The sequence below is a fragment of the Strix uralensis genome, chromosome 16 (genome assembly GCF_047716275.1).
Source record: "Strix uralensis isolate ZFMK-TIS-50842 chromosome 16, bStrUra1, whole genome shotgun sequence".
NCBI lineage: Eukaryota > Metazoa > Chordata > Aves > Strigiformes > Strigidae > Strix > Strix uralensis.
In genome coordinates, this window is record NC_133987.1 from 10398643 (window position 1) to 10420777 (window position 22135).

Here is a 22135-nt window from a genome sequence, read left to right on the forward strand (position 1 = left end):
GACACAACATCAGTGCTGCCCAAATGAGCATCGGCACAGCAAGAGATCCATCCTGCTGCTGGCCGTGCTGAAACCTGCTGTCAGGGACTGTTCATCCAGAATAATGCCTTGGCAGCGGGCTGACTGTTTTGTCAACACTTCTCCTTGCTGAGGCTAAGGTTACTCAAATCTGGCCTTGCCCCATTTTTCATATCATTATCAACCTCTCTCTCCCTTCCCCTTTCCCTTCTGCCTCTGCCTGGGGTGAACATGTTCAGGATCTCTTGCTCGAAAGCCTTGTCTGGGTCACTTGGTAGCTGACCAAAGTGCTATCCTGATGATGGCCGGGAATATATGATGGGCCAGAAGAAGGCTTTAGTTTTTCTCTCTTGGAAGAAAACTCAGAGTCTCACTTCAAATTGAAGTCATGGTGAATTTTGCCCCCTGACTAGGAGCACAGGATCAAGTCCTCCGAGAGATAGGGAGTTTATATGATGTAGTTTAAGGATAAGAAAAAAAAGAAAAAAAGAAAAAAGAATGACAGGCCTAATTCATGCCCTTCCAAAATTATTATTATTTTTCAGCTGGGGAAGGAGGAGACAGGATGTGGTAGAAAAACATTTACAGGAGTTTGGCATGTAAAAACGTGAATGATGGATTAACAGCTTATGCCAGATTTTACCTGCCTTTAAGCAGGTAACATTTCTTAAAACTCAACAAGCTCCTGCTTGCCTAGAGCTATACTTTTCTTCTCCAGACGAGTGAAGCCAAAGTACCTTGTGCAGCTTTCATTAGCTTTAACTTTCTCTCAAATATTTTCTTCTGCAAGTTTAATTTCACTTGGGGAAGCAGGGGCACTTGGGAAGGTTGTATCTAAATGAGGATTCTTTTTTTCCTACAGCTTTGGTTCTGGGTTTTATTGGTGGGGGGGACCTGAGTTCTCTGGGACGTGCAGCCGGTGGAGTCGCATGCACACAATCACAAGGCTAAGGGCAGGAGCTGGAATGCAGAGGATAAAGCAGAATGTAAATCCATTCAGTGCAGTAATTTAAGGTGTGGGAGGTCTCCTCTTATGCATAGAAAGGTCCTGTCAGTAAACGAAGCAGGAATCTTTAGCCTGCAAAACAGAGCTGTCTTTTGAATCTCTGGTTTCCCCTCTGCATTGTGTGCCTGCAAAAGAAACATAAAGCAGCTTTTTTTCTCCTCCCTGCTTTTGCAAAATGTCTACAAAACAGATCGAGATTGCAAATGGCTACTGTATGTGTTGGTAACGGCGTAGCCTTTCCCACTGCATTGGAAGTAAATGGTTCCTTTTCTGCCTTTTTTGGCATGTCCCATGGTATCTCTCATAGGAATGGAAGTTTATCCTCCATGTCTTGCCTAATTTTCCCCTACATGATTTTAGTTTTCCCACGGTAAGATTAAGCTATTCTATATACCATCAGTCCCATAATAGTCAGTGAACTTTAAGTGAACTCTAACATCTAGACTCAAGTCATTGCATTATCCTAATAAGTTCACTGGATAGCTGAGTATTTTAATATTAATCTCCCTACTAAATGCCCATATACACTGCACAGACTTTTGTACAAATGGCTGTCTCCTTAGAGCACAGGGTGTCTGAAAAGGCCAACTCACTCCGTGGCTCAAAGTGTTTTAGTAATATACCCTGGGAATAAAGTGGAATTTGTCATCTGAACCGAAAATCAAAATGTGAGTAACTCCAGCCTTTGCAGCCTGGAAAACTGGACCTGGATGAGCAAGGAGTGGGGTCTGGGCTCTGATGGGGTGGGGGAATGCAAGCAGCAGGGCTTACACCATGGTTTTAAGGATGTTTCCCTTCCCTCCCATTCTGCAAACCATTTCTTTGGCATCCTTTCCTTTTCGTTCTATAGGCAAATGTTGCTGTCTTCTGTTTCCTGACAATGACATTTAAAATCTTTCCCAATTCAGTAAAAAACCCAAATACAGGAGAGTAATCTTGTTTTTTACTGCTTAGGCCCTTTCTTCTGGGGGATTGGTAGCTATGTGCTACTGAGACTCTGCAGTAACACAAGTCTGCATACAAGGCCCCTTTATGAGTCGACCTATGCGAGATGTGAATAATTTATCTCGGTGTTTCCCTTCAGTAAACAGGACAGTTTCCCATCCCCATCACCATCACGTGTGCCTTCTCTTCCCTCCCTCTAGTTCGGATGGAGTAAGACTATGCGTGGAAATACATAGGATCCAGCACTGGTTCTACTGTGTCCCCTTCATGCACTTATTACAGAAAGGATGGTTTGGGACACAACCTTTTGTATCATTTTGGGCCAGGGTAAATATTTGCACAAGAAGCAAATGAGTGGGTCTGGAGAGTTAACAGCAGTTTGGCCCAGGCTGGCCACTCAACGTGAGGAGCTCCAGCAGCGAGTGATCCTCCTCCAAGATGGGTAGCATACGCCAAACCCTACCTGTTAATGAGCAGGTTTGAAATTAAGGTCCTCTGGTCTGTGTTTAGAAACTCCAGTATGGTCTCCAGTATTTTTTATCCAGCTAAATGAAGAACAGAGTCTCCAAAAACGTGAAAGGTTACATTTCAGCCAGCCAAGGAGCAGTATTACTTTATAAATATTTTGGAAAACCCCAAAACTTAGATAAAGGTCCAGAAAGCTATTTGGGCCTGATCCATGACCCATTTAAACCAATGAGATTTTTTGGTATTGCTTTCAATGGTCGTCTGCAACAGCTACTACAAGCCAGTTTATGAATGAAAGTTAGATGAAGAATTTCCTGCCTGCCCTGTTTTGGTGAAGCAGCAAATGAGGAGGGGGAACACTGCTTTTAAAGAGATAACTATATTAAAACCCATTTGGCTTCAGATGAAAGGCAGCACAAGCCTATCGTTTTAAGTATGTGCAGGACCTAGCAATTGTGTTGAAATATTGGCAGGAGCTGAACTCACACAAAATAACAAAAATATCTTTGCCGCTAAAATGCAATTAAAAAAGATACAGTGAAAGGTTAGGCAGTACAGATCTGGAAAATATGGGAATTCTTACTGGAATTAAAGAATATATCTGTGGAAAATTTAGTTAAAGACAACCATTTATGCTCATTCTTGGGTAAAATAAAGAAGCTTAACTCCTCCAGTTCTCACAGGATACGGGCTTGTGATGGTTTGTGACAGTGAGCAACAATACCTGGCACTCGGTTTTTATGTATTTCTTGCCCCATGATTCCTTGTTTGAGGTTCTTGATCTACCCTCATAATAACTCATTTTATATAGTCTAGAAAGAAGAAATAAACCATGGGAGGGCCTGTATTTTCCATTGGAGGCAACAGTAGAATTGGTCAAGGCAGAGTAGATGCTCTCCATTATTTACCTGAAGGAAGGTCTAATTTCCCTAGTTGCCTGCAACTCCATGTCACCAGCCCATACATAACCATCCTCTGAAAAGTCCTGCCAAGATTGGATTTCTTAACATCTTGGCCTGGACTTGGTGGAAGTTCAGATCTTTTGAGTGATTACTAGTCCAGTTTGAAAAAAACCTTACTTGTAGACTCTCACTGAAAAATTCCTCTGCAGCACAGAATGGACCTTATCATGCACAGTGCTTAGGCCATATTATTCTAGTGGAAGCATTATTTTTTTGGCTGTTTAGTTCAACCCCTCTGCTTCAATCAGTGGCTTGAGCCAATCAGAACTGCAGAGGTCTGGTTTATACCCACAAGGATTCATGGGATGGGAGTATTTCTCTGGAGAAGAGTCTTTTTGCACAATGGTGTAAATAAACATGAGCAGAAGTAGGACAGATATCAGTTTAAAAATATGTCACATTCTGACAGCTCCAGATTGTGAACATTACAGCCGTGCAACCACAGCTTTTGTTAGACAGGGTCAAGATGTCAGGATGCCTATGAATCCAAGATGATCTTAGAAAGTCTGAATGACATCACCTTGAACATCCCCTCAGATCTGGCTCTTCCACCACTGCTCCTGCTCCATCTCTGGGCAGCTGTGCTTGGGTGAGTGTCCTAGTGCCACGTGCCACCACTGCCCCATGTTGCCTACCAGGCAAGGGTTGAATTGCACAAGGGTGCATTGTTCCTTCTTTCCTGTAACGGGCTCCAGAAGGAAGGGGAGGAAGTGACTAACATGGCTGATGCACTTCTGCTAAAAGCTTAAAAGCATAATAAGCCAAGAATTGCCATTTTGGGTAGTTCCAGCTCTCACAAGCCATATAGAACCATATCCTGTCCTGATGGTAGGCAGAGGCGGATGCTCAAGGGGGACTAGAACTAGTGCAGCTTTATGGAGACGTGTTCCTGTGGATATTCTCCTGTGTGCAGCACCAACAGGGATTTCCTGAACGGGAGGGTGCTGAGGCTCTGGTTCAGGTCTCTGTGAGCGTAGGGCTAGAAAACCCTGTGAGGAAATCTGGATGGGTGCATTGTTCTACACAGGCTGGAACAGGAAAGCCAACAACTTTCCTGGAATTAGAATATAAATGAACACATTGCTTGTAAAAAATACTTCCGAGATAAGTCATTTGTAAAGCCTAGAGAAGTTTATGACATATAAGGCAATCTGTACTGAGGCAGCTGTGAGAAATGCAATTAGCTAATTGGCAATGTTTCTCCTAATTGCTACTTTAGTAGGAAAGCTATACCAGTTAGAAAGGACGTGGTGCTTGGCTAAGAACGAACTGGATCATCCCCAAGAGAGTTATTTAGGGTAGGAAGTGGGAGTTACCCCGTCGCCAGTGTCATTATATGTTTAGAGTGAAGCCTATTACAAACCACCGCAGAGTGAAGCTGATCCTCCACTCTTGCTTTGCCACCTGGGGAAGGCACCAGTGTCTGGGCGTGGGGGTAAAACTCATTTTCAGCCTTTGAAGGGAACAAGCCAAGAGAAGCCAAGGAGAAATCATCCAGTACTTGGAAAGCAAAAGTTGCTTTAAATCCAAATTTAACCTAGATTTCCTCCTATCTGGGACTATTCTTGCCTTTAACAAGTGTGCTATTCCCAGTGTCTGTCTATCCTCCAGACTCTCTAGCTCAGACTAAATAACTAAATTGAGAAGTGGTATTAAAGTGTTCCTTGCAGTAATTCACTGGGGAGGTTTCTGTGCGGTAGGCATCAAAAGGAAATATTCAAAGGCACCAACAGGAAGATAGCTGATCTCTAGGCCGTTTTATTGCTTGTAAAACTTTATTGGAGGTAGAAAGAGCGAGGATAGATAATGTTTTCACTGTGAAATCATAGAACTTTATCTTAGTGTCAAAACAAAAATGAGTTCACTTCTCCAAAGATTAACACTTGGTACCAGCTGGAGCAGTATCTAGCACCTCAAGAGGATATTATTACTTTCATTTTTTAGTTGAAGAATTCCTTTTAAAATAGTGTCTTCTGGAATTTACAGACCACCTATGTCTGGAATGCTTGCACAGAAGTTATAAATAAAATTATTTGCTAAAAATGCTTCCTAGTACAAACAGACTGGGTTTACCAATGTAAACATACTGTATGTATTCACGCATATTTTAAATTGGTTACTGTGGTTCTTTTAACATTTGCTTGCAAGACAACACGACATGAGTACATTATATATTTCTAACATTTTCTTAGTGTGGAGTAGCAGTTAAAGACTGGGACACTAATGAAATAAAGAGTTTGAATTCTCCTTTTACTTATCTATCCACATACTCATCTAAGCACCTTATATTCATTAACAGATTTCAGCCAGCCAATAGTACCATGAGATGGGGAAGTTATTTCATAGATATGGAGAAGCCAGAGTGGGCAGACAAGAACCATGTAGGGTGCATGTTGCTCAGTTAGGAGCTGAATTCAAGTTCCTGTAGTCCCAGCCTTGCGTACCTTACAGAACACGTTATGTCTATTGTAGCTCTGAAAGAATTGATCATATCAGAGTTACTGCTGCTGATATCTAAACCAAGGCAAAGATACTTTATCAGAGGAGTCCACATTTAATTAGATATGACCCATGTGGTTTTTCAACATATAGAGCTGAAAATGGAGAGCTAAGGAAAAGCAGTGGCGAGTATGGATTTTTTTTCCACAAAAGTATGCCACACACGATTTCCTGAATTTACTGAAACTAGTTACATTGCATACCAAATTAATTCTCATGGTCTTGCGAGGAACTATTTGTCCTTTTTAAATAGGAAAAATTTACAGTGATTAGATGAGTTTCCTCCTGAAACTTGTGAAGTTGAAGTTGTTGGAGAGATTACAGTATGTGTACAAAGTCATTCTTCATTAGTTTTCCTCTTTGTCCTGCCTTGCTTAAGCCTGTATCTCCAACCTAGCAGGGGCTTTAGGAAGCAGCACTGGTTTTAGTTAGGGGAAGCTCCACTGGCTAAAGATGTGACCTTGTATAGCCATGATCAGTTAGAAAAGAAAAGCTTCAAAATAATCAGTACACTGTGGTAACATTCTCAAGCTTTGCACAGATTCTGCAGTCCACAAGGTGTGTGTTCATCTCCTACTCATTGCATGGTTTCAGTCCCATATCCCCACATTTTTAACTCAACCACTATACTGTGTGTCTGCTGAATGGACTCGGTGAGATGCCTGGGAGTGCATTACTTCCCTAAATGGGAATATTTTCAGACAGTATTTTTTGTCTTTTTCCCCCTCACTAAGCAATGATCTTTAAAAAAATACCTCTGATTTTATTTGCCTTGCACATACAATAAAACAGCCAAAGATTTATTTATTTCTGGTTGAAGCAGTGGATGCTGGAGGCAATACAGTTTTTCTAGTTTTCACTAACTGAGGATCTGGCTTGATGCAATCACATTGTACATGCCAATAAAACTGAAAGGTAACCAACTGTTTTATTCCAACTGCTACGTGTTTTTGTTTTTTTTTTTTCCTGGTGGAATTTTGCAATACATGATTTGTAAAAATTACTTTTATATGTAATTAATATGGCAATGAATATTTTCTGAACTGTAACTCTTCCTCTAATTTTAATTTTCTTGGTAAGTCTAGCCAAGTCATAGCAAAGAACACAGCATCAGAAGAAAGTTATTGCAACAAAGCTGGAATTGATGTCAATAAAATAATGCCAATATAATTTGTCAGGAGCAGAAACACATAGGAATTTCCTCTTAAATCTTGAAGAAAATATATTTGTAGGAAAGTGGAGGACTTGAAATTAATTTTAAACATTTAGGGTAACACTGAAAACACTATCAGTTTAAGAATCTGAGTCTGTTCCTTATATGAATAAAATTCATTCAGCATACACAGCATGCCTTACTGCAAAGGAAAATGATCCTTAATACATTAAATCTTAGTTTTCTTTTGGAGAGAGACAAAAGAAGTTGATGGCAAAGCATATATATTGTAGTAATGCACACACACAGCTCCACTCTACATACTCTAAAGGGCAAGAGTTTCTCTGATTTATGCAGCAAGTTCACTGGTCTGGTCTCTGTAGGGACAAGAAAACAAACAAAACGTGCTGTGTTTCAGAAATAACATAGATCTCATAGACCATGATAGAAAAGCAGCTGTTAACTCCACATAGCAAGAAGTGCGTGAGATGCTTGAGCACTGCCTGGTGGGACAGCCCTGTCTGTGGGGCCCAGTCCAGCCTTGGATACCCATAACCCGTGGTAAAGAAGACCTGCAGTGGGTCAGGCCAAAAGGACCGTTTTGCCCATCATTGTGTCCTGCAAGCACACACATAGCAAGGGCAGAGCAGGGCGTTGTCCTCCCTCAGTTTTCCTTCAGGTTTTGCTTGAGCTGTAGCTTTGGGGCTGATGAACTGCAGGCAGCAAACCTTTGTGTTTAACCGCTACCAGTGGACAGATCCTCTGTTAGCTTACTGAATTATTTTCAGGGTCTACAGCCTCCGCGCTTTATGTGGCGCTAGGGGCTTGTTTCTGTATTTGATTATTAGCTCAGAGAAACTGTGTATATACCAAACTTTTTTGATTGTCCAAGGGAAACAGCTCCTGAGCTGTAATTTGTCTCTTCATGATTTAAACAGGACACAAGTGGCTCTGAAACAAAACACTGCAAAGATTTCCCTGGGCAACATTTTCAAGACCCCTCCAGCTGTGAACATCCAATGACTTATGTTTGAAGAGATCAAAATGTGTGTGCCCATAAGAGATAAGCCCTGATGTTGTTTCGGATAGGCTCTTGGACAGGGTGGTCAAATTGCTGAGCTATATGTTCAAAAGCCAGGAGGCACATCTGAAGCTGGAGGTGAAAGGCAGCTCCATGAATCCAAAGCAGGAGTTCATGCATCAGCTAGGACTCACCTGTAGCTTGAAAGATCATAACCCTGATGGGATCTATGCCAGTTTCTGATAACCAAGCTCCAATTGATCTCAGCTTTCACTGACATGAGTCTGGCAAACAGAATGGTTCCTTTTGTGTTAGCAAAATCTGAAAAAAAAAAAGAAAAAAATGACCAATTTTGAATAATAGGCAGAGAGAAAGGTAGATACAGAGAAAATAGATAAAGTTTATTTTCCATAATGTTATGAAGTCTTTGGGTGTGCAAAGAGCTTCCTTTTCCCTTCTGTGCCATTACAATCCATTAAGTCAAGACCTCAGGATCTAAAAGCTGTAAGTAATTAGGCATTGACTGAAACAAACCATTTTGCTGCTCTGTCTATTGTGTCAGCAACATTCACATTAATGCAGAAGGAACCCCCAGAAAAGCTGATATGGTCAATAAGTCATGAACTAAAATAGTTTCTTCTTCCATAATTGCTCCTTTATGTTAGGAATTTGCATTTTAATAACTCCCTAATTATTTATTTACTCAGTATGGTCCATGGTATGCAATTTAAGGTGTTTTAACTGCATGTTTAATTGACTGTACATAATAGCTATTGGTGAAATATATGTAATTAGGAAGACTATAAAATGTCTATTATATGTAAGTAATAGTTACTGTTCTATTTCAGGGCTCTTTTAAAGGAAGACTGCAAAAGTAATTAAAAACCTAATCTAATCTAATCAGAAGAACGTGTACATTTTTAAATGTCTTCATTTGCAAAACAGAGGAAAAACAAGACCTGCAAGAGATAAATCATTCTGATCTTTGTTTATGTCATTGGGCCTCTTTTCCACAAGACATTCTGATGGGCAGAGCTTGGGTCATCAGTCTGGACTTTTATCCTTAACTGACTGTCCTTGCTATTGTAGTCTTAATCCAACCTTTTAGTACTACCTGAAATGCACTTACTTGTGGTTGAATTAATGATAATTGTGAGCTCCTTGGCATCAGATATACTATACCCTAGTGCTACTTTAATGTCTGGAAATTCCAGTTCCTGGCATCAAGGGGCTCCAGTCACTTCCATGATTTCTAGAAATAGCTGTGACCTGCTTTTTTGCACCATTTCTATCCTTTCAGGCTAACCTGAGCTCCTAGAAACAGAACGTTATTGAAGCATGAGCCTTTTTAGTGCTTACTGCTTGGTAACTTCGTTTTTCCTACTTAATTACAGGTTTCATGTTTAGACTACGAAGAAGGACATCTTGTAAAGGCACCTTTTCATGTGTGGACAGACCATAAAAATGTAGGTAGGGTCTTCTTTCCCACATTGGGTGCCCCTGTGGCATTCAAAAATGCCTCATTGCTCTGTTATCAAGTGGACCTGTTTAGGAAAGAAAGAAGAAAAACCCCTAAAATGCAACCAACTCCTACTTGGTTACCTCAGACCAGACACTATTTGGTCGTGTGGGACCAAATGTCAAGCTAGACAAAGAAGGCAAATATACAGTGAGTTAGGCTATTGTGGAAAAGGAATAAAAACAATGTGGACAATAGTGACATTTCTGTCAGTGCAGTGGGTGCAACACACCCACTTGCTTATTCTGAAAAACTTGTGGGGTGCAAGTTCTCACAGTTAACATGTCTGTTATTAAAATCCACTACAGCATATACGAGCCATTAGTTTTCTTATTGTTAATAACTGCAATTTTGTGAGTCAATCTAGATGAAAATGGTTTAATTAAAAGTTGCCCTAATTAGTGTGATTACTGCACCAAATAAAGAGGATAACACATTAATGCTCCTCTGAAGCATACTTCTTTTTCACCTCTCCCCTTCTATTGAAAGATTTAGCTGACTGACTCAGTAAATTATTGATTCATTAATTTATGCTTGGGGGATGAGAAAGTTGTTTTCAACAGAATGAAATCTACAACCTACTGATGTAAGTAAGAGACTCGTTGTGGGATTCCTCATACTATAAATCAATCAATTTCTCCCAGTTCAGGGCTTTGGAGTACCAGCTAAACTTCCTTTTGTACCATGAGGGCTCAAGAACTGTTTATTTTTCTTCCAGATAGGGTAGATGGTGCTTGTCATAAGTCAGCTGAGGTGAGTATCTGGGGAGGAGGTAGAATGAATGTACAGGATATGAAAGCTAATAAAAACCCTTCTTTTACACAGGCTCATGAACCACTTGGCAATGTAAGATGAAATGTGCAGATAGCCAGGAGATTCCTACTCCAATCACATTGACTTTTAAAATTTATTTATTTATTTATTTATTTGTCTCATGATATCAGCATCTTCTTATTTAGCTTGCACTATAAAGGCGCTCGTCATACTAATCCCATTAGGTAGATAATATCCCTGCCAGAGTTCTTGGGGTGAGCTAATCACCACTCCTATTGTTCCACTCCTTTTGATTGCTTAGGAGACAAGAAGTAGATGGCTCTTCCAGCCAGTAGACTCAGTCACTGAAATTTAAGACCTAATTAGATCCTCACACTTTTAGTCCAAAGCAGCTTGGAAGTATTAAACCACTAAGGTACTTAAACTGATGACTCACCTAAGTCATGCTCTTTCTTTGCAATGAGGGTTCACCTACAATACAAATACAACACAAGCAAGGGATCTACTTATAACAGAGTTGTTACTCAACCAGGTAAGAAAAATGTTAAAGCATGTAGGGTGGATGGGATCTGTCTAGTTTAGATTTCCTCTTATCTGCAAAAAATTGCTGTTTCCATTTGTTCTTTCTGAGAACTTTTCAGAAGAGGACTGCAGAATTTAAAGAGAAACATGAATGCACTTGGAAAAATCTAAACAAATCTGGGAATCTTTCTGGTCCCACAGACCTCTGTTTACTGAACAGCATCCAGCCCCAGTGAGCTTGGAGTACCAGTGAAAGCGTGCCGGTTCATTAACCAGATACCTATTAACATCTCAGTCAAGCCAGTGAAGATAATACAGCTTTCCCCGCTTTCATGCATGCGACCACAGGATGATGTGCTCAAAGGTCAGTTGTTTAGAAGTGCATTAATATTTTCTGTAATTTTCCTTTTAGTAAATGTACCAATCTATTTAATTTAAAAATAACTGTATTTTCTTAGGCCCTCTTTTAAAGGTTGTCCTGACATGGGATTAGATGAGCCTTCATTTTTTGTTTAGCACCATTTCTATTCCATTAGTAGCTTTCATAATCTGGTGGTAAAACCATGCAAGAATAAGACTGGCCCTACATCTAAATCACATTTTAAATCAGAAAGTGGTCTGCAAGTTGCAGAACAAAAAACTTAATAAACAAGAAATCCTGTGTAGCTCAAACAATAACTGAAGGGGAATTTATTTTAGCAAAGTCCCAAGGAGGAACCTGAGTGAGGATTAGAAAGGTCTCCCTAGCTGAGAGCAGAGGACAGAGCTATTGCTGCTGCTGGACTTGCTGTAAGAATTAAGGTCAGCTCCTGTGGGTAAATCCCAATCATGCCCCAGGAAGGGCACAGGTTGGGAGGTGAGTCGTGGTGAGTCTGGCTGGATTTATACCTTGGTTTAAGCACATGTCCCCAGACTGGACTGGAAATCTCCCAGAGACGTGGCTGTGAAGATGTTGCAGACTGGTCAGAGAATACGTTTAGTGTGTTGGGAGTTTGGTTACGAAGCCTGAGGTGAAAATGGATTAAATGGTTTGTGCAGGCTCGTGCATGAAATCCCTGCAGGTTTTGAACTTTTTGGTCCATATCCAGTGAATTTAACTGTGAAGTCATCCTCTTCTCTCAGGTAGTCCAGCAGTCACTGCACACGTGGGATGCTGGTCTGTTTGCAAAATATTTGCAAGCATTTAAAGGACTAGCAGAAGTATCTCATAAGTTTTCTGGAAAATTAACATCACATTACTGAAGAAAAGCCAATTTATTAACGAAGTGGACTTTAGAAGGACAAAAAGTCCACTTGTTTCTTTTCCCCAGACCATTTCTTTGAGTCACTTAAGCTCATCAAGAAAACACCTAATCAATTAAAGTTAATGCCCTGTGGTTCATGAAGAAATAAAATAAAAAAAAAAAATTACAAAAGATTTTTTTTTAAAATTGCAGACAAATTCCAACTTTCCCTGAAGGTCAATTTCCCAATAAGGTCATAGCAGAGGTTTAGTCCTGCATTAAGATTTGTAAAAACAACTAACAGTGCTGGTCTAAGGACAAAAATGACCAGGTGCATTTTGCTCCAGAGACTTTTACAGGGAGGATTGCAGGAGATGGAAAGGGTGGCTTCAGCCCCAGCCTTTCTCTGAAATGGTCTGACAGAGCTGTATTAGTGGTGCAGCTATTACAGCTTTGTTGTCTAAATGACGAGAGATAAAATTAAAATTTTGACCACTACCTTAATAAAACCCCAGTACCCTCCTTCTCCATGGAGTCTCATGTCTGATATACCTTGAAGGAGGAATCTCTTTGAAGGTCCATCAGTGAAGAAAGCTGTGGCACTTCTTATCATGGCTAGGCTCCATTTTCAAGGCAAGGGAAATTCCAGTGAAACTTCAAGATCCATCAAGGTCGTTTAGCTCTTATTCATCACCCTCCTGGCATCCAGGCTTGAAATTCTTAATGTGATTAGTGCTGGGGAAACAATTTTCGCCCTCCTCAGTTTCACTCACAGCCCCTAATAGAGCGCAAGACTTGATGATCAAGAAGGGAGGGTTCACTTAAAGCTTGCCTATTTATAGCTGTGGTGAAATGGCAGGGCTCTGTCCTCAGCCTGTGATTTCATGGAACACGAATGTCCATTTGTTGCATGGCAAACACAGCCAGAACAGTTACATAGATCCACAATAAAAACACTGAAAAGAGAGAACACAAAACTTGAACTATTGTGGCAGAAGTAATGTCTCATACGCTAGTCATGTATGGTCAGTCAGGAGGAATGCCTGCTAACGTTTTAGCACTGAAGTTCTAAGTAATTCCATTTTTCTGTAAAGTCGCTGGCATCTGGTATGTTATTAAGTAACTCAGTAGAGATCTGTTAAATGCATAACCTCCCTGCACAAAGGATACATTCTTTTACTAGATTTTTCCTTTTAACCCATACTTCCCTTTGATACTTGCATGCTCCGTAGTTGCCAACCATGATTTTTCAAACTTGGTTGAAGCATTTCAGTGGGACAAATCACCCCATTTACTCTCTGCCATCCTCACAAGTTTACAGTCAGAGCCTCCATTGCTTTCAGTCTGGAATTGCCCTTTGATTTCTTACAAACCCTAATGATCTCCAACTTATTTCATAAGATACACCGAGTTTTTACTCCAAAAGATCAAAATTCTGACAAAGGGTAAGGGTCAGCCATGGCAGGTGACCATAATGGTAGGAAAAGGAAAAGATGAAGCAGATGACAGGACTGAGCTGCATTTCATTTCCACTGGAGTATGATGGGGGAGGCAGGGTGGGTAGCATTCAGAAAAAATGCAAGATAACTATCATGAGGAAAACTATAGGGAATAACTGATATAAACTCAGTTTACTGAGTTTTACTTACCTTATAAAATACTGTAGCAGATGCTAGAGGTGTCACTTTGACTTGGATTTAAGCAGGTCAAAGACTTGGGTTCAGGAATATTGCTGTAGCCTACCTGAACACTACAATATAGCATACAGCAGAGCACAACCTCACCTAGGTCTGAGGTTTTGGTTTGGGCTGTGGGGAAAGTAAATGTTGGACTCATGTTATTGATTTAGGATTAGCTTTGTCACAAAGATAAAAAGTCTTGCATCCGGGATGGGTCAATTAGCATCAACTCAGGTATCTTTCAGCTAAAACCATGATCAGAGTCTTAGACATTGTGCCTAAAGCCATATGACAGCTTTGGACCTGAAGTTTGAGCCAGGGCTAAAGTGGGGATATAATGTCCTTGTCACCATGCTAAACAGTCAAATCCTTCTGCCTGGGTCCCTCCTCTCCATATTTGTACTTGTTTTACCCAAATGGCCTGAGAGCATCCCCGCTGCCCTGCAGGCTGAAGCCCTGCATGCTGCCAAAGCACAGCTCTGCCCCTTCCTCTCCCTGAGGCTGCAAGACCTGCTTTAAGCCCCACTTTGTACCAGTTGTGTTATCTAAATTAGGGACCCTCATAATGAAATTAGTAACAAACAAAACCCAATGCATTGTAAATAAACACCTTCTCTGACAAACAAATAGGCAGCACGCTCCTGAGATGGGTAAATTTCCCTTGTCTTCCCCTCTCCCTGTCACGTCCTGCTTTGTTCAGGGTGTGGGAAGTTTGGTAGAGATGTCAGAACAGAGGTACCAATTCCTCACATTACCGTCGTCACAAGGAAAGGTCTTCCCTAGCATGGAAAAGACAAATACAGGAGCCTGGCTGACATGAATAACTGAATCAGCACAGTAAGTAGTGGAGAGTTTGTGGCCTCCTGAGATTTTATCTATTTTTACTTGCACAAGTCTTGCAACAGAGGAGGACTTTCGATTTTTACAATATCCATAACTCCCAAAGTCTTTTGCACATGGCATTTACCTTCATGGTGAGTGAAAAAGAAAAGCTGTAGATCTCAGTATTATCTGAAATGGTGCCAGTGGTTGCTGACGTCAAAGTAAGCGAGTAGCAGAAATTGTGTGAGTGGACATGGCAACTCAAAACTTGGTTTTTCCTGAGAAAGAGAAGGCAGGATGTTAACATTCAGCCCTTGTCTCGTCCTCTTCCTCACAGGAGGTAAAGTTGATCTAACTATCATGTGTTCATTATGAAGAGGGAGAATATTATAACTATACACTTAGTTGGCTGTAGCAGTAACCCAAGGAGTGAAACTGGCCCTGAATAATGTAGTCATTTAGTATCTATCTTAATATAAATGCTGCTGATTTGGCTGGAGAAGAAAGAAAATTAAGATCATTAGTATAAAATATAAGGAAAACAAAACAAAAGAAAAGAAAAGAAAAGAAAAGAAAGAAAAAACCTGTTTTTTACAGACCCATATTCCTACTCCTTACAGTTGATACAACAACTAATACTCATGGTGTTTGTAAGAGTTACCTACACAAGTTATAAATGAATCAGAGAAAATCATGAAGTTAAATATATACCTGCTAACAACAATGGTCTGAATGTATTTGTAATTGATGCAGGGAGGGAACTGTGCAATTTACTCTGACCATGTAGTGATTGGAAACAGCTTGCTTAGTGCTTCCGAGTGTTTTTCCAGCAGCAAGGCATGTTTCCTTAATAAGAAATCTTGTATCATCCCATATCTGCAGGATCTTCATTCTACCACACTCCAGGGTTTTCATACTTTCATTTGCATACCTCAGAAGACCTTGATATAAGGCTATGGAAGTTAAAAAAATCCTTTTTGCTCACTTCCCTAGGGTTTAAATCAGGCCCTAGATATCTTCATCTCCCTGACACTTGTTTTCATGGAATATTTGATTTTTCGTTACTTCCTTGTGTGTTGCAGCTAATGTGGAACTCTCTGCTTCCCCAGTCAGAGGGAAGTCCCCAGTCCCCACCTTCTGGGACTTTATCTTAACTAGAAATGATTGTCTGGGTTATTCAAAAACCTTCCTGTAAATAACACTCCTGACAGATGTCTGCATAATTAGAGTCCCTCATGAATATGGTATCTTGTGGCTTAGGATAAAGTATTAACTAATCCAACTAGACTGTAGTTTATGTCCGATGAGTTTCTCTTTGTTTTTTACTCCTTGCATTATATTCAGATAAATTCATCACAACCCTGTTAATCAACGTTTCCTTCTAATGAGATTGTACTCTCTGAAATCCATAGCAGTAGTAGTAAGAAGTATAGCTTTGACTTGTACCCTCTACTGCAGGGCATATGCAATTTGCTCATTTAATAATGATTTTAAAATGTTTAAAATCTAAACAAAACAACAAGTTCCTACTCTTGTATTCAGGTGTGATTTATCTGTCTTTCATGATGAGACAGGCGTAATAATTATATAAGCCCTTGGGCTAGTATATATGAGCATTAAAGTGAATTATGACATGATCAGACTGCTAAGGAAAGCCACAGTTATTTTGCAGAAATGGGGCCAAATTCTGCTCCCCTGTAACTGATCGCAATGCTACAGAAGTCAGCAGTTACCTTCCTGCAAAATTTTCTCCATGCAATCTAATGTAAACTTGAGACTTTAGCGTTCATACTCATACACTCTGCTGCCAAGATAATAACACTGAAACAAGGTGATAATTGTTCAGTTTTACATTGCAAGTTCACCTCTAACATTCTGTGAAACAATGGGAACAAAACAAGAGATGACTCGAATACACATATTTAAAATATGTGGGGCTTCCGGATGCAAAGCATAAAGGGGGAAAGAGAGAGAATTCTACAGCTAACAATAGTTTGACCAAAGATCAGAGAAGTCAATGGGAGTCTTTCCATTTTCCTTTCAATGAGATTTAGATCAGATCCCTTTGGGAAGTCATAATGAAGTTTATTTCCATTATAAATATACAGTTGATATGTCAAATTATACTACCATCATGAGAAAAAGATTACACACAGAGTCACAGCCCAGCTGAATTTCACATGAAAGAAAATTACATTAAGTTACTATTGCCAAATTCTAAAGGGGATGACATTTGACAAGGAAAACATTCATACATCTTAAATACAATCACTAAATTTTCTTTCTGTGGTGATAAGTCTATTGCATTCACTAATGAGCAATCTGTCCCTCTTAAAGACTGATCCTTGCTGACCTTTCTCTGTATCTTTCTCCCGATCTTAGCATATGTCTTAACAAGAGGAAAAAAAAATATGTTTTTACACCAAAATAGTTAACTGCTAGTGGAGATTGGGTAGGTGTACTAGCTGCAGCGAACTCATTTTGAAGTAAAAATTTTCTGTTGTCTCCGTGGATTTCTTATTTCAATGACTAGCTTTATTTATATATTAGCTTCTTTTTTTTTCCTCTAGTGAAGACAAAGCACTAGTGCAAGGGTAATCTCTTTTTTACAGTTATAAACTAGACTGTCTGATTTACGGCTTTCATTCTCTGAGTGTTATATGTATATAAACCAACCCTACTTCAGGATGAACCACAACCTTTGTGAAGACCTCTGTACCTAAGAAATGAACAAAACCAACCAACTTGCTGTTAATTACACAGACAATTGATATGGAAAAGAGCCTTTGACAATATTTACATCAGAATCTGTTCTTTCCCTTTTGAAAAATGAAGTGATCAACACACTTTCATCAAGCACTCAAAATTCAGAATTTTCAACCATTTCTACTCATTGTAAACTTAATTTGGTTTTGATGGGTGGAATTCTCATTAGGCTCTGAGCTGGTTGACATGTTTTCATAACTGGAAAACAAAGTTAAAATCTCAGCAATGTGAAAACAAGCAAGTTTGTTTATTTTCCCAAATGACCCTACTGAAATTCTCTCCCCAAATTAAAAACATTCTAATATATACTGTTAAGTTTCACATGCTCTTAATTTTGAGGAATGTGATTCATTTTTAATCTAAATTACTAAGCTCTCCCTATAGTTTGTATTTTCCAACTACTGTATGCACTGACAGGTTGTAAAGAGGACATAACAGAATGAAGTCTAAGAAGAGAATTACAGCAAAGGGATGAAGGAGTATTTTTTATCTGTCTGTCTCCTGAAGTCTTCAGATGGTGACTAGATGCCTACAGATAAGACATTTTTTAATCAAGGAGTTAGAGAACTCTGTAGTTGAAATGACATTGAGTGAGTCATACAGTAGATCATACCAGATCATCTAATGAAATCTTCAGTTAGAATATACATCCCTCTGAATACAGGTAATAATTTTCCAAGAACCAAGGACTCTTCCTAAGTCAGTTATTTCAGTGGGAAGAGGAGCTTCAGGGGACCTGCATGACATTTTTAAAAACCCTAAATGGTAGAGCTGACCTATGACAATGTGATGGAAGACACTGGCTGAAATTCTGGCTCCACTGAGCCCAGGAGGGAGTTTGAATTCAGTGGGCCCATGTTACCACCCAGTGTGTCAATGGGAAAATTGCCAGTTTAAAACAAGAGAAAACAATATAAGATATTTAACCCCAGGAAAGAAAATAGAAAAGATATTCCAGTCCCCAGTCCCCCATGTCCCCTCAAACCCTCCCCCACAAACTAACAATATGGGCCAAATAGAGAGTGACATTAGATTTACTGGTCTGTCTCAGCACAAAACATGTGTGAGACAAGTCTCAGTGGAAGACATGTGTGAGGCAGGAAGTTCTTTTTTCTTCTAAAACATAAAATGAATGGGTAACTAAGGGACTGAGAAACCACATAGATTGGACCAAACAAAGTTCATCAGTGGGTTCACAGCATTACAGAATGGTTGAGGTTGGATGGGATGTCTGGAAGTCATCATGTCCAACGCATCTGCTCAAGCAGGGTCACCTAAAGCAGGTTGCCCAGGACTATGTCCAGATGGTTCCATTTCACAGAAACATCCAAGGACATACTCTACTCTTCACCATCAAAATTCAGTGATGATGCCATCAGACCTTTCTTCTAGGTGCAAACTCTTCTCTAGCTCTCCCAGTACTGTTGTTTCTCATTTACCCATGGACCTGCTAGCAGGAATTGCTCAACACGCAGGTAGCTAATAACCCCACAGGATAGGGCATAATTCTAATTACAGGAAACAGGAGGAAGAAGGGGGGACTTTCAGAGTGTTTTATTGTAATTCAAGTAGACTTCTAAGATATGGGTAGCTGGCAATCATGTCAGAGGTTACAAGCAGTTTTCATGCAATTGCAAATCTATATTTCTCTGTCCGAATGCACAATCTGGGAGAAGGGCAGCCAGAGGTAAGTGGCAGAACCAGGAGGAGGAAGAGAGCTGTTAGCTGGCTCTGGTTTGTCTCTCCCTCTTATCAGATTGTAACTCCACAGTATCAGCTTCCGTGGCAAACTCCTTGTAGCCCTTCCAGATTAACTTTCAAGCCTGGCTCCCTAGAGATGGGAAATTTCAGACACATGAGAGCAGCTAACGAGGAAGAGGATCAGTTCTTTCTGGCTACAACAAACTGCATGGAATCCCTCCATGATGCAGCTTGGTTTCCTTTGCGTACAAGCCCTACAGGTTCCCTGATGAGATGGGCTAGGTTAATTTGTCATTTGTTATTAGGAAAATCCCGACAAAGATCAAGACCATGCTGTGAATGCTTGATGGGCACCTGTCTGTGTTTTTTCTAATTGGCTAAGATTTCCTCTGATAGGTATGTATTTCAAACTGCTATAAAATCAATCCCCATTCAACTATTTCATGCTGGTAGGGATCCCAAAGAATGTCATTGAATGAATTGAAGTAATTTGGGATACAACTTGGCATAACAGAACACGATTGCTCTGTTGAGGTTATTCCAGTTTTACATCCACTTATGAAACTACAGCAAAAATCTGTCCACTGGTAAGATTTGAATTATTATTTTAATTTTTTTTTTTTCCTTGTCAGCCAGCTTTTCCAACATTTTAGATGATATTTCCTGTTTTAATCCGTCCCGGGTACAATTGTGGGGTTTTTTTTGGTTTGTTTTTTTTTTTTTTTCTTGCAGTTCCCAGGATAGAAGGAAGAAAATGGGCATCAGTTTAGATTGTCTCTGCCAGGAAATATATAATAATGCTGTCATTCTTAAGAAAACACTGCAGCAGCAGGCTCAGACAGCTACAAAGTAGAGCACATGCATGGATTTGTCATCCTGCCTTACTCTTAAACAACATTGGTTTCTTTGTCAATTGTGAGGAAACAAGGGGGAAAACCCCTTGGAGGGGAGCCACACATTTATTTGTTCCTGAGCTCTGATAGCACTGTTGGCTGCAACACAATCCTTTTTTTTAGAAAGAAGAGGTGAGCATCTGTGCAACTTGTTCAGGAAAGTCAACAGGTATGTTTGACAAATGTATTTTCTTGACACATGTTGACTTGTGACATCCAAGGACAGGATGTATGTGACCTCATAAATCCGATGTTCATGACAGATCAAGAGTGTTGTTACCTGTCTTCTACAGCTCCACTTCTGGTATGAAGAAGCCATAAAGTGTGGGAGTGATCTATGGGCCAGAGGTGCCCTACCACACTAATGACATGGAGTGAAGCAAACCTTGGTGACTAGGTGGGCAGAAACATTCTTTTTGCTCTTCTGCATCAATGTTCACCATCATGTCTCTATTCAAATTAGTGATTTAGTAAGACTGGGTCTTTCATCAATTTTATCTGTGTGCGGCAGATCCTTCAGAGAGGGGACACATCTGACTTTACTCCACCTCCTTTTTTTTCACTATACTTAGAGTACAAAGAAGTTCAGCTCTACATTTATCTTGTGGCCAAATGAATACTAGATCAACAGAGCTAAAGTCTTACCAGTTCCCACAATGCCTGTTCCCAGTGTGCCAGTGGGAAGAAGATGCCTTCAAAAGTGTCATTTTTCAGTCTTTTAGATTATTCAGTATTTTTGCCTTCACCAAATACTTACGAGGTACCATAAAAATATTTGTTTCTAACTGCAGAGAAATGTCTTTTCCTGATAGATTCTGTTTTTCTCAGGCCATGTATGAGAAAAAAAACCCAATGCTTGAAGATGTCATTTAGGTGGTTGCATTCCCCATCCTTACCAGTGCCAGAAACTGGGCCATCCCAGAGGCTAAGCAGTGCTCTGACAAACTTGTGACACAGGCTGGTGGTGACTTTAGAAACGTACTCTACAGGTCTTTAGAAAAGGGTAAAAGTAGTCTAAATCCTGATGCAGGAGCACCTCAGGAACTGTGCTTACACTGAGACAAACACACAGCCTATCCAAGTGCTTCATGAGGGGGATGGTAGTACTTTTAATGCCTCCCGGCAAGCACATGTTAAGAGTTTTAGTAACCCAATATGAATTCTAAAATGTACGAACACATCTGTGTCAATCCCTAATGAGAAAGTGCCTCTGAAGCACTCCAATAAAACACCTGCAACCTGTATGACTGTTTTATATTGCCTTTAGATAATCACATACTCCCTTGTAATAGCTACCTTGCTGTTTAAGTTGATGTACTTGGAGCTCATGAAGTATGAAAATGAGTACTGGTAATGTTACTGCTATAAGTCCTGATGGCAAAACATATTTCCCTTAAAAAATGAATGTCACAAGTCATGGATGAAATCTAGTTGAGTGACACACTTCCATACATATTAGCACATACTTTGCCCAAAAGAGAACTACTCCATTTTAAAGAAAATCTCTGCAAGCGAAGGGAAGGAAATACCCTCCTTCCTTTTTTGGTGTATTAAGAAAGCTTGAGATCTCCCAACTCTCCCAATTGTTTCTAGAAATTCAGCTCCTGTTAAAGTCACAGGAAGCATTGAATGCCCATTTCCAGACATCCTGTAAAAAGGGAGATTTCTCTGCAGTGACCCATTGGATGCTAACAATAAAAGATGAGTAAAAAAAATAAATACATTTAATAGCACACATAGCTCAGAGAACATTTGATGAAGCAGGCTGGCTCTTTTGCTGTTGCTTATTCACCACAGATGTCCCCAGCAAGAGTGCCCAGAGCTACCAGAGAACCCTGTAAAGCAGCTGAGGCCAACTGCCAATATTTAGGCATAATTCAGGTCATCTCATACTAAAAAAAAGCGCAGGATAAACTGCATCAAGAGGTATCTTTCCCTTGCCCAGACTCTCCTGGACCCCCACAACATCATGCCACTGGAACGTGCTCTATATCACCTCTCCAGGAGATGCTGTGATGTGCCAGAGCTCCCTCACATCAGCTTCACAGTTAGTCCTAGTCTCCATTTAATAGATTAAAATAAATAATCATGATAGAGAAATAATAACTAACTGATGTATAGAAAGATCAGCAAAATCATCACAGAGCTAAGAAGCTTTCCATAG

At 40.0% G+C, this 22135-nt stretch overlaps 1 long non-coding RNA gene across 1 annotated transcript; it reads right to left on the minus strand.

The window, feature by feature from the left end:
- Positions 1-5140: 5140 nt before the first annotated feature.
- LOC141950798 (uncharacterized) lies at positions 5141-12863 on the minus strand. Its single transcript, XR_012631169.1, has 3 exons — positions 12663-12863; positions 8267-8393; positions 5141-7428 (listed from the first exon to the last, which is right to left on the minus strand). It is a non-coding gene; the product is annotated as an uncharacterized LOC141950798 (long non-coding RNA).
- Between the last annotated feature and the right edge of the window lie 9272 nt (positions 12864-22135).